Raw genomic sequence first — 14,107 nt, 5'->3', positions numbered from 1 at the left:
CAGGGTTCCAGGATCAAGTCCTGCACTGGGCTCCCATGAAGAACCTGCTTCTCCCTCTGACTATGTCTCTGCCTCTCTACGTGTCTTTCATGAATAAATAAATAAGGGGATCCCTGGGTGGCTCAGCGGTTTAGGCCTGCCTTTGGCCCAGGGTGTGATTCTGGAGTCCCAGGATCAAGTCCCGTGTCAGGGTCCCTGCATAGAGCCTGCTTCTCCCTCTGCCTGTGTCTCTACCTCTCTCTCTCTCTCTCTCTCTCTCTCTCTCTCTCTCTCCCCCTCATGAATAAATAAATAAAATCTTTAAAAAATATATTTCTAAAAAATGGACAGACAAGCACAGTAAGTTTAACATACTTCCCTCATTGATTCAACAAATGTTTTTGTTAAACATCTACAATGTGATAGGCACTGATGAACAAGACAGGTCAGGACTGCTGCTCTTGAGGGGCCCATGTTGTCTTATTATATATGATAGTAACATTTCTGGGGATGCCTGAGTGGCTCAGTGGTTGAGCATCTGCCTTCTGCTCAGGGCATGATCCTGGAGTCCTGGGATCAAGTCCCACACGGGGCTCCTGCAAGAAGCCTGCTTCTCCCTCTGCCTGTGTCTCTGCCTCTCTCTCTCTCTGTCTCTCATGAATAAATAAAATCTTTTTTTTTTTTTTAATTTATGATAGTCACAGAGAGAGAGAGAGAGAGAGAGAGGCAGAGACACAGGCAGAGGGAGAAGCAGGCTCCATGCACCGGGAGCCCGACATGGGATTTGATCCCAGGTCTCCAGGATCACGCCCTGGGCCAGAGGCAGGCGCCAAACCGCTGCGCCACCCAGGGATCCCGAATAAATAAAATCTTAAAAAAAAAAGGACTTGGACAGAAATACGTATAATTATTAATACAAATGTATTCTCACTTGTTCCAGTTCAAAAACCTTACTTTTTAAAATATTACTTGAAACCATTACTAATGTAACTGCGAATGTTAAACAAGCTTAAGTTTGAAAAAACTAAGCTATGGTACACTTCTGCCATCAAATACCACATAATTATTAAGGACACAGAGGTACACAGAAAGGTGTCCATCGTCTACCATTACATGAAAAAAACCACACTGCAGAAAAATACACATGGTGAGACCCCAGAGATAGCTAAAAGGCAAACACTTGAACAAGACTACCTGGACTGAAATCTCAGCTTTGCCACTCACTAGCTGTCAACCTTTGGTAATTACTTCTCCTTGCCACACTTTTTTCATCTACAAGTGGATATAAAATAGAATCTAATTCATAAGGTATGTTCATAATAGGGTTGTGAAGGCTGAACAAGTTAATATATCTAAGGGAACCTGGGTGGCTCAGTTAAGTCTGACTCTTGATTTTGGCTCAGGTCATGATCTCAGGGTAGTGAGATCAAGCCCTGAGTAGCTGCGTTCTCCATTGGGCATGGAATCTGTTTAGAATTCTCACTACAGGGCAGCCCAGGTGGCTCAGCGGTTTAGCACCGCCTTCAGCCCAGGGCCTGATCCTGGAGTCCTGGGATCCCGCGACGGGCTCCCTGCATGGAGCCTACTTCTCCCTCTGCCTGTATCTCTGCCTCTCTCTCTCTCTGTGCGTCTCTCATGAATAAATAAAATCTTAAAAAAAAAAAAAAAAAGAATTCTCATCGCACTATGGGAGTACAAGTGTTAGCTATCATTTCCGGGGGGAAAAAAGAAAAAACCAATACATATATAGTATATGCATATATATGTGGGGAAGAAAAGCTTTCATCTTTTTGCCTTTTTTAAAGTTTATTTTTTTTTTAGTAATCTCTATGCCCAACGTGGGGCTTGAACTCACGACCCTGAGATCAAGAGCTGCATACTCTTCTAAGCGAGTGAGCCAGGTGCCCCTTTTCTGCATTGTTTTTAGGTGGGGTTTTTTTTTCTTTTTTTTTTTTTTTTTTAAGATTTATTTATTTTAGAGACAGAGAGAGGGAGAGAGCACTCAAGTGAGCGAATGGGGGAGGGGAAGAAGGAGAGGAAGAGAATCACAAGCAGACTTCATGCTGATCACAGAACCAGATGCCAGGGCTCAATCCCACAACCCCAAGATCAAAACCTGAGCCAAAACAAAGAGACAATTAACTAACCACCCAGGTGCCCCTTAAGTGTTTTTTGTTTTTTTAAACAAAGAACATTATTTTAGTAATTTAAAAAAATGGAAACAGGGCAGCCCAGGTGGCTCAGTGGTTTAGCGCCGCCTTCAGCCCAGGGCATGATCCTGGAAACCTGGGATCGAGTCCCACATCGGGCTCCCTACATGGAGCCTGCTTCTCCCTCTACCTGTGTCTCTGCCTCTCTCTCTCTCTCTCTCTCTCTCTCTCTCATGAATAAATAAATAAAATCTTTAAAAAATAAATAATAAAAATTTAAAAATGGAAACATAATAAAAACTTGGCACTACGCACCCCCCACCCCCCGACTGAAAGATCTGCTTGTGCAATTACTTAAATACTCAGGATCAAACAAATTCTGTGAATAATTATACATTAAAACTGTGAAAATTTTCAAGTGCAACAAAAAGGACTTCTGGACATCATTCAATAATTACAAGCTATACACCAACAAGCAGAACTGCAATGGCATTAAAATTATGTCCTTTGATTTCCCAGAGGCAATAAATTATACGGAAATATGCACCCAATCTAGAAATAGGTTTCAGGAACTGAAACAATTAGATAAATCTCCATTAATTCTATTAGTCAGAAATTAAATACCACCAAATCTAATTTACTCCTATTCAACAATGTCTAATGACAACTCACTAAGACATATATAAACCTGGAGCTCAAGATGAACCAAATGATTTTTTAAAAACCTAAAATCCTTAGAACCCTTTGAAAACTTTCGAGAGACACCTCACATGCTTTAAGGAAACCTTAGCCCCCTGGATAAACTTAGCTTCATCCCTAAATACAGTGAGTGTATAAAACAAACAAACATAAGAGCAGAAAGAGAACTTTGAGCTTCAGCTGCATTTTCTGCTGAGTTGTAATACTTGTAAAGCCTGTTTCAAGATCCAAGAGTCCACCCTAAAAATTAGAGAAAGGATATAAATAGGCTGTCATGTTCATTTCATTACATTTACCAGAATGGAATTTCATAAAATTATAAATATTATCAAACGTCAAGCAGATTATCACTGTGTTTTACTTAAAAGGAACCTCCTGGACCATAAACAAACTAATTAATTTAAACATCTTCTCAAAAAGAAATCAATCATTAAGATGCTTCCCTAGAATTATGGAATTCATAATTTTAACTAGTTTATGTAATGCCTACTAAAAGAGAAAGAACTCAGTAAATGTTAGTCATTATTATCATTAATGATGGAACAGAAACTTATTCATGAGGAGGCTTAATAGGGCACTTTCCATCAGAATCAAAGTTGGCCTATCACAACCTTGACTACTTAGATATTAAAAAAAAAAAAACTTGGGGGCACCTGGGTGGCTCAATCAGTTGAGCATCTGCCTTCAGCTCAGGTCATGATCTCAGGGTCCTGAGATTGAGCTCTGAATTGGGCTCCTTAGCAGGGAGTCAGCTTCTCGCACTGTGCCTGGGTGCTCACAGGTGCGCGCACTCTCTCTCTCTCTCTCTCTCAAATAAATAAAATCTTGAAAACAAATGAACAAAAAACTTGGTTTTAAAGGACTCAAAGAGGGCAACCCCGGTGGCGCAGCGGTTTAGCGCCGCCTGCAGCCCAGGGCATGATCCTGGGGTCTTGGGATCGAGTCCCACATCAGGCTCTCTGCATGGAGCCTGCTTCTCCCTCTGCCTGTGTCTCTGCCTCTCTCTCTCACTCTCTCTCTCTCTCCATCTCTATGAATAAATAAATAAAATCTTTAAAAAAAATTAAAAAATAAAGGACTCAAAGATTCCTTGGGTTCTAAAGGAGGTACTAAAGATAAAATAATTCTGCAAAAAGAATTCACCTTGTCTTTCTTAAGCTTTTCAATAAAGAAACCTGTATTTGCAAATAAACATTTTGCAATTCTGCCTTATGACTTTTAGACCTAGTGTATTTTTGTCAGGTAGTCATGACTTACAAAAAACAGAAGTAAAATCAAGAGATGGGGTCAGAGTTTTGCATTAGAAAATGAAAGGTGGGGCACCTGGGTGACTCAGTGGTTGAGCATCTGCCTCTGGTTCAAGTCTTGATCCCAGGGTCCTGAGATCGAGTCCCACATCAGGCTTCCTGCAGGAGCCTGCCTCTCTCTGCCTATGTCTGTCTATCTCTCTCTGTGTCTCTCATGAATAAATAAATAAAATCTTTAAGAAATACAAGTATTTGGATAAGATTAAGACTGCTTAGGAAGACAGTTTGACTCTAATTCTGTATAAAGAGAAACAGTATAGGGCAGCCTGGGTGGCTAAGTGGTTTGGCGCCGCCTTCGGCCCAGGGCATAATCCTGGAAACCCGGGAGTCCCACGTCGGGCTCCCTGCTTGGAGCCTGCTTCTCCCTCTGCCTGTGTCTCTGCCTCTCTGTCTCTCATGAATAAATAAATAAAATCTTAAAAAGAGAGAGAGAGAGAGAAACAATATAATATCCCTTGACTAATTTTTTGTCCTTCAAATTTTCCAATTTTAATTCTTTCAAAGATTCACAGAAAATAAATTGAAAACATAAATAAGTAAAAAAAAAAAAAAAAAAAAGGAAGACCTGAACATGTTTGATAACATGCTTCCCACTAGTCTCTAGTGTGGGTGTACTGGCATTACAAGGGAACAAGACCAAGCAAACACCTTTTTGGACAGATAGATTAACGAGCAGATATCTTGCCTTCACAGTTAATAACAGTAGGCTTAAAGCTTTAATTTAAAAAATGGCATACAAAAAGAGCATGCAAAAATAATTTTGGCTTGATATATATATTATACTGTTAGCATTAAGCTATACTTTTCTTTTAAATATTTGCTCAGTCATTTATATATATTAAATACAAAACCTTGAAGTAACAACACATATTCATCCTTCTTGACTATAGCATCACAGAGTTCAAAACTGGGTTTACCTGGCTGGTTCAGTGGGAAGACCATGAAACTCCTGATCTCAGGGTCATGAGTTTGAGCCCCATACTGGGTAGAGAGATTACTTAAATAAATAAACTTAAAAAATAAAACAAACTGGGTTTCAGCTTGGAAACAATGAAAAACTGCCCTACTGAAAATATTTTTATAAAATTATAATATGTATTAAAACATATTCCCCAAAATGAGAAAATATAGGTTGGTATAACAAAAGAAATTTTAATTACCCATAATTTAAAAACAAGAGAGGTGCCTGGCTGGCTCAGTCTATAGACCACGCAACTCTGGATCTCAGTTTCTTTTTTTTTTTTTTTTTCTAATTTTTTTTTTAATTTTTTTTTTTTAATTTATTTATGATAGTCACAGAGAGAGAGAGAGAGAGAGGCAGAGACACAGGCGGAGGGAGAAGCAGGCTCCATGCACCGGGAGCCTGATGTGGGATTCGATCCTGGGTCTCCAGGATCGCGCCCTGGGCCAAAGGCAGGCGCCAAACCGCTGCGCCACCCAGGGATCCCTGGATCTCAGTTTCATGAGTCTGAGCCCCACATCAGGCCTGGAGCCGACTTAAAATTTAAAAAAAAAAAAAAAATCTCAGATATTTTTTAGAGGCCTAAAGCCTCTTCTAAAATGTGTACATGATGCAGAAATTATTGGTCCTAGTTCCTTTAAAATAAAAATACAATAAATAAATGAATGAATGAATGAATGAATGAATGAATGTCTTGGTTAGGATTCCTTAAGGAGTAAAAGCCAAAAATAATTCTATGCAAACACAGTTTGGGCAGTTTTAGATGTGAAAATAAATAAATAAAATAAATAAAATCCTTCATGCCTCTGAAAAAATTAAAAAGAGAAGGAATTATGTGTGGTACCAAAACAGAAATTGAATAGGAAAGAAATTTAATTAACCATTTGAGAAGGATTTTTCAAGTACTGGTCTTTCCATAGCAAGTAAGAGATGCCACTTACTTCAAAAAAAATCATACTTTACCCTGGAGAATCCTAAAGTGTAACCAACTCTGCCCAATATAATAATGAAAAAAAATTTTTTTAACTCAAAAATTAAAGTGAAATATTTTACTATTAGGAATATATCCACTTTCCCTCTTCAATTTTCTGTGATAATTAGAGGTACTTTTTCCAAATGCCATTATAAGGCAGCATCACCTTGTAAGGTGGGAAGTGCTCTGTGCCATCACTGGAAAGTAAGTAGCTCACAACTCACAGTGGAGCCAACTGGGTGAAGTGAGAAGTGACAACACTGTGACAGTGGTCAAGAAGGCACCAGTTGACTGAGGCTTGTTTTCAAGTCAGGGAGTGGTACCAAGGTGGAAAAGAGTGAAAGAAGATTGAGAGCTGGAGCACCAAAAGATAACTAGCAATTATTGAATGAACCACGCTCCTGATGCTTTTCATACGCTATCACTTCTTTACACATGAGGAATCAGGTTTAAAAAAGTCAAATAACTTACTGCCTAATCATCCAGCTATCATGCAGCTGAGAATTCAAGACTAGATTTGGCGATTTGGCTGACTTCACAGCCCACCCTCATTTCCCCACGGTGCCTCTCTGGCTCTTCAGAATACTGACTTCAGGTTTCCTGTGGGCAATCTCACTGTAGTGAGCACTAGGAAGGGAGTGATATATCTGCAGGCAAATGATCACATACTATCACCTGGGGCAGCCTCAATTTTTCAATATCTTTCCATCCCAAGTTATCTTTACAATCTCTCCTCCCATTTTTCCATTTCACAGACCTAACATACTAGCCAGAAAAAGAAAAAACGTGGGGGAGGGGAGACCTGGGTGGCTCAGTGGTTGAGTGACTGCCTTTAGCTCAGGTCATGATACCAGGGTCCTGGGATCAAGTCCCACATCAGGCTCCCCACAGGGAGCTTGCTTCTCCTTCTGCCTGTCTCTGCCTCTCTCTGTGTGTCTCTCATGAATAAATAAATGAAATCATTTTTTAAAAATGTAAACAAGACTTGGATATTGTATCTAATTTACAAATTCCTCTTCTTGGTTCACATTGTTCCTTCACCTGGAGCCGTTCTCCAATAACCCTATAACCAATTACATCTATGATTTTCGGTCCAGTTCAAATGTCATCTCCTGGGATGCCTGGGTGGCTCAGTGGTTGAGCATCTGCCTTCAGCTCAGGGTGTGATCCCTCCAATCCTGGAGTCCCAGGATTGAGTCCCACATCGGGATCCCTACATAGTCCTGCTTCTCCCTCTGCCTGTGTCTCTGCCCCTCTCTCTGTGTCTCTCATGAATAAATAAAATCTTAAAAAAAAAAAAGTCCTCTCCTTCACATAGCATTCCCTGATCTTCCACTCTCCCATTTAGTAGTAGTATCTCCAAACTTAAATCTTCTTTACCCTTTATACTGGTACCTCTATAAACAACTCATGAGTTTGATAAAGTTTTAAAATAATCACTCCAAGAGTGCTTGGGTGGCACAGTTCATTAAGCCTCAGACTCTTTTTTTTTTTTTTTTTTCAGATTTTGTTTATTTATTCATGAGCTACACACAGAGAGAGAGGCAGAGACACAGGCAGAGGGAAAAATAGGCTTCATGCAGGGAGCCTGATGAGGGACTCAATCCCAGGTCCCCAGGATCACACCCTGGGCTGAAGGCAGCACTAACTGCTGAGCCACCCGAGCTGCCTTCTTCTTTTTTTTTTTTTTTTTTTTTTAAGATTGTATTTATTTACTTGAGAGAGAGAGAACACAAGCATGGGGAGCAGCAGAGGGAAAGAAAGCAGCTCACAATTGAGCAGGGATCCCGATGCAGGGCTCCATCCCAGAGCCCTAGGATCATGACCTGAGCTGAAGGAAGACGCTTAATTAACTGAGCCACCCAGGTGCCCCAAGCCTCAGACTCTTGGTTTCAGCTCAGGTCATGGTCTCAGGGTTGTGAAATCAAGCCCCACAAATGTGTGGTGGTTTTGGTTCAAGCCTGCTGGGTTAGAATCCTACTTCCACAGACTGTGGGACTTTGGCAAGTTACTTAACCCCTATATGCTTCAGTTTCTTCTTTAATAGGATCTACTACATAGAGTAGTGAGAATTTTATAGGTTAGTGAAAATAAAGCACCTACCATGGTGCCAGGCACACTGTTGGAGCAGAATGCATATTGGCCAGATACAGAATATGTGTCCCTTCAGCTGCTGAAGTGTAGCAGAACAAGTTAATTTATATTTTTAAGATTTTATCTATTTGAGAGAGAGACAGAGATAGAGGGAGAGAGAGAAGGAGGGAGGAATGGAGGGAGCAGGGAGAAGCAGGGTGGGGTAAGGGGGAAAGGAGACTGAAGCAGACTTCACACTGAGCACAGAGCCTAACACGGGGCCTGATCCCACCACTGTGAAATCATGACCTGAGTGGAAACCAAGAGTTTGATGTTTAACCAACCAAGCCACCCAGGCACCCCAGAACAAGTTACTTTATGGACTGAATGCCCTGCGCACAGTGGTCACTCAATTGTTTGTCAGTTCCCTGCTAAACAATTTCACATTAGATTCTAAAATTTTCATATTTTGATATAAAACATTTGATGTTTGGTATTTTGATACAGAAGATAGGTTGGAGGGTATGAACTGAGAAATGAATAAATACAAAAGTATAAAATTCTGAGTATAGCTCCAATACATATTGCATGTATTACTCTAGGTGCAGGTTTAGAAGTCTATTGTCTTAAACCAGTGATGAGGTTTTTTTTTTTTTTTTAAGACTGATTGAAGGTAGCCTGGGTGGTTCAGTGGTTTAGTGCAGCCTTCGGCCCAGGGTGTGATCCTGGGAACCCGGAATCAAGTCCCTGCACAGAGCCTGCTTCTCCCTCTGCCTGTGTCTCTGCCTCTCTCCCTCTCTCTCTCTCTCTCTGTCTCTCATGAATAAATAAATAAAATCTTAAAAAATATATATAAAAGATTGATTGACTGATTGATTGATTTGAGAGAGTGAGAGAGAGCATGGGGTGGGGAAAGAGCAGGAGAGGGAGAGAGAAACTCAAGCAGGCTCCATGCTGAGCACCAGCCCATCACTGGGCTGTATCTTACAACCCTGAGATCACAACCTGAACCAAAACAAAGAGTCAGACACTTAACCAACTGTGCCACCCAGGCACCTCTTGAACCAGGGCTGTTTAAAACAACCATAATGTGAGCCACATAGATGATAATACTTTTTGGTATTAAAAAGGCAAAAAAAGAGATATTTTTTACAGGAAAAAAAAAGGAGGAGGCACATGGGTAACTCAGTTGGTTGACGATCAGACCCTTGATTTTGGCTCAGGTATTCATACTGGGCTCCATGCTTAGCAGGGAGTCGGCTTGAGATTCTCTTCCTCTCCCTCTGTTCCTCCCTACGCTCACAGCTATGCATGTTCTTTCTCTAAAATAAATAAATAAATTTTCAAAAAATAAAAACAATCAAAAAAATAAGTAAATTTAAAAAAATAAAAGAAAATAAAAATAATCACTTCACTGATTACTTATTTACTTATTACTTATCCTTATCCTTTATTATTACTTATTACTTATCCTTTTTCAAAGGGAAAAAGGTACCTTTACAATATAAATCTAGTAGGGCACCTGGGTGGTTCAGTGGTTGAGCATCTGCCTTCAGCACAGGTGGTGATCCCAGGGTCCTGGGATCGAGTCCTGCATTGGGCTCCCCACGGGGAGCCTGCTTCTCCCTCTGCCTCTCCATTTCTCATGAATAAATAAATAAAACTTTTTAAAAAACAATATAAATTTAGTAGCTATTACTTTATTCAAATTGTCAAATTTGCATCAATAATAAAACTGATATCTGGTGCCTCTGATGTGATACACTAAGACCTAAAATCAAGTACACAGCATTCCAACCAAACATGTTTAACCTGAATTTGATCATGCAGAAACATTCACACATATCCAAATTGAGGGGCATCCTACAAAACAACTAGTCTAGATACTTACTGTCACAAAAGACCCCCCCCCCCAGTCTACTCCCTAAAGGCTGGAAAACGAGTCCAGATTCAACCAGGCAACTAAATGCAATGCAAGCTCCTTAAATGAATCTTGGATCAAACACAAAACCAAGTATCTAAGCATAGTATTGTGACAACTGGGGAAATCTGAATAGGCACTACATATTAAACAATATTACACCCATGTTAAATTTGGTTGAGGAGGACAACTGAACTGTATATATATTGAAGAAAGCATTTGTTCCTGGGAAATACATACCTGTATTTACAGGTAAAGTGTCCTGATGGTATCTATAACTAACTGGAAAACAGTTCAGCAAAAAATGTGTCTACTAGTGCATAAAGCAAGCACAGCAAAATGTTAACAACTGTGGAATCTAGGTGAGGAGTACAAAGGTGTTATTATACTACTGTTGCAACTCTTCTGTACGCTTACAATTTTTCAGAGTTGGGAAACAATACTTAAAAGTTATGGATTCAGGGGTTCTTGGCTGGCTCAGTCAGAAGAGCATGCAACTAACTCCTGATCTCGGAGTCAAGAGTTCAAGCCTCACATGGGTGTAGAAATTACTTTAAAAAAAAAGTTATGGATTCAAAAAAACAAAATCAACAGAAAATAGGGAAAGGTGCAGAGATGACTTTGCACCTGTATTCTCCCTTCCAGAATTAACTGTTAACATCTTCATAGTTGCTTTTAGTCTTTAAAGAAAATTTACAGTATTATCCCCTTTGCCACCATCTCCACCCATTCTTATTGCCTTCCAGAAGTTGTGAAATTATGAGGCAGGGTATGCCCATTTTCAACTTTACCAAATAACTGCAAACATTATCTCTCAAGGAAGCTGTACCAATTTAAACTCCTACACTGTTTACAATCTGTCCTACAAAGAAACTGTCCTATAGCAGTTTCTAAATTACCATTTTCAGGGGCATCTGGGTGGCTGAATGGTTGAGTGTCTGCCTTTGGCTCAGGTTGTAACCAAGGTTCTGGGATCAAGTCCTGTATCAGGCTTCCTGCAGGGAGTCTGCTTTACTCTCTGCCTATGTCTCTGCCCCTCTCTCTGTGTGTCTTCGTGAATAAATTAAAAAAAATCTTTTAAATAAAAAACTTACCACTTTTAGCAACATCTTCACTAATGTTTGATACTATAAGACATTAAATCTGATATGAGATTAAATCTGATATGAGAAATTCAGTGTCCTTTATACCAACTTAGTATCACAAAGTAAAAGAACCTTGACAAAATAAGAACTTCATCCAGAGACCTTTCCTTTTATCAATCATTGTAGAATGTTAAGGAAAATCAAACCTACATGGCAGTATGCCCTAAAAATGATCAGTCCCGGCATGAAACCAAATGTCCCACAAAAGCACTGCATAATGTTTGGGAAATAAGTCTTGTCTTTTAAAAAATGTAAGATGAGGGTGCCTGGGTGACTCAGTCAGTTACGCATCTGCCTTCAACTCAGGTCATGATCTCAGGGTCTCCACATTGGGCTCCAAGCTCAGCGGGAGTCTGCTTCTCCCTCTCCTTCTACCCCTCTCCCCAGCTCGTGCTCTCTCTCTCTTTCACAGTATCTCTCTCAAATAAATTAAAAAATGTAAGATGAGAAATGCCTGGGTGGCTCAGCGGTTGAGCATCTGCCTTTGGCTCAGGGCGTGATCCCTGAGTCCTGGGATCGAGTTCCACATCAGGCTCTCTGCAGGGAGCCTGCTTCTCCCTCTGCCTGTGTCTCTGCCTCTCTCTGTCACGAATAAATAAATAAAATCTTTAAAAAAAAAAAAAAGTAAGATGAAAAGGTTCAAATTCAATCCAGCATATGTGACCAAAAAAAAAAAAAAAAAAAAATCCAGCATATGTAATACTATTTGCAATATTTTATTTTTTTATTTTTTTAAATATCTTTTATTATTCATTTATTCATGAGAAGCAGGCTCCATGCAGGGAGCCTGATGTGGGACTCGATCCCAGGTCTCCAGGGTCAGGCCCTGGGCTGAAGGCGGCGCTAAACCACCAAGCCATCTGGGCTGCCCTATTTGCAATATTTTAAAAATAGATATTTTATTACTAGAAATAAGTAACCTAGCTCTTATAAATTAACTGATTCATTTACTCATTCATCAAGTATTTACTAAGTACTTGTTATGTGCCAGCCACTATTCCAGCACTGTGGCAAAGACAAAAATCCCTATTCTCACAGAGCTAACATTCTGATGGGAGACAAAAGTTAAAAAACTAATATACAAATAATATATCAGATAGATACATGCTATTAAAAAAATCAAGGGGCAGGGGACAAAGAACGAGAAAGGAGGCAGCTTAAGGGCACAGAAAATACCAGGCCAGATCTCTCTAAGGCAATGATTTTGTAGTATGGTGTATTTGATTTAACTTAAACTATTTCAGCACCAATATCTTTTCATGAAATACTCTTCTTTACTTTTCTATACCCCCCCCCCTTCATTTTTTCCAGAAAAAAAGTTTGCTGCACTGGTTTCTCTATTATTGCTATTATTTTACAGGGGGAAAAAAATCTCACACAAGGTGTCGAAAGGCGCTTTACAAACAGTTGCAAATTTCAGTTCCATATATTCTAAAGAAATATTAAGAGTCACCAGTAAGTAAGGAGTCCAATACCAAAATGCTATAAGAATTTAAAATGGAATTTCGAGAAAATGATTTACCAATTCTCCAACTCTATCACCTGCACTTTTACTTTCTATCATATATGAAAAGAATAATAGTAACAGGAAAATATATTTGAAGAGAGATCCTATGGTTTTTACTTAAGGATAAAAGAACTAGAATATCTCCTTCTTTAAAAGCCACACTACCCACATGATTTAAAGAAAATCAGCACATACTAAAATTTCCTTTCATGGGATTACACAAGAGTTTAGGCAGCTTCAACCACTTAGAACTAGGAGGTGCCTTCTACAAAAATCTAAGGGCTGAAGTAGTCACTTCCCTTTTTTCCCTCAGATTATTTTGCTGATTCCCCAGAACCCTGAATAAAGTACCTGCAGTCTTTCAAAATTACTCTGACCCAGTCAAATCTTACTTTTCTGTGTACAAAATTCCTTCTTTCATCTATACTATAATCCTATCTGCCTTGTCTTTCTAAAAAAAAAAAAAAAAAAAAAAATTTTTTCAAAAATCCTTCCAGGCTGACCCCCCAACACTTTTTTCTACTTCCGATATTTTATAAATCTTTTTTTGCCCTGGATCTCTTCGGTAGTCTGACGAAGCCTCTGTACTCTCTCTCAGATTGATTTTATTTTTTCTTTTTATTTGATTTGATTGATTGACTGTAGTCTCTATGCCCAATTTGGGGCTTGAACTCAGGACCTTAGATGAAAAGTAGCACACTCTATCAACTGAGCCAACCAGGTGCCCCTCAGATTGCTTTTAAATGAAATTAAAAGAGTTAAATACATGAAATTACAAAAGAAACCAATTATACTGAACTATTAAAAACTGTAATTTGGTAATGTACGTGCAGCTTTATCATCACATTAAATAACAAGATCTAAATGTGTCTAATAATGCCATAAATTCAAAAAACTATATAAGCATAAATGATATTCTGAGAGATCTGTAAAAACTGTACACGATACAAAAATATTTGTAATTTTAATTGGTGACAAAGTCACAGGCATTGCTAGTTCCACTGAGGTTTGTTGCCTACATTCATGATTGAAGGCACTAATAAATTAGTTATAAAATAATAAAAACATGTGATTTTATCCCCATTCTAGTTCAAAAATCCCCTATATTCTATCCACCAACTGGTGAAATCCCAGGTTAAAACCCTTCCTAGTTCAAAGCTGTGCTTAAACTGACTTGTGTCACAAATTTTAAAATAAAAACAATGATTCCTCCTTTGACCTCTCATCGGAACATATCATCATGCCTGTTTTTCCACAGACTTATACACAGAACACTGTTTATCTCTATGGTTTGCCATGCCAGCACACATTTAAATTTGACAATCAATAAAAGGTGAAGTTGAAGGAAAGGTGATGGAAGCAACCAGTAGTCCCCCACTTCCAAGACATCCA

The 14,107-nt window shown here is 39.2% G+C and overlaps 1 protein-coding gene across 5 annotated transcripts in view; it reads right to left on the bottom strand.

Moving 5' to 3' along the window:
* Positions 1 to 14,107, bottom strand: part of GAPVD1 (GTPase activating protein and VPS9 domains 1) — an 81,952-nt gene that overhangs the window by 67,204 nt on the left and 641 nt on the right. The window lies entirely within an intron of this gene.

This window comes from Vulpes lagopus, chromosome 12, assembly GCF_018345385.1.
Source record: "Vulpes lagopus strain Blue_001 chromosome 12, ASM1834538v1, whole genome shotgun sequence".
Taxonomy (NCBI): Eukaryota; Metazoa; Chordata; class Mammalia; order Carnivora; family Canidae; genus Vulpes; species Vulpes lagopus.
The sequence above is the reverse complement of the archived record's forward strand: the minus strand, read 5'-3'. Positions and strand labels throughout refer to the sequence as shown.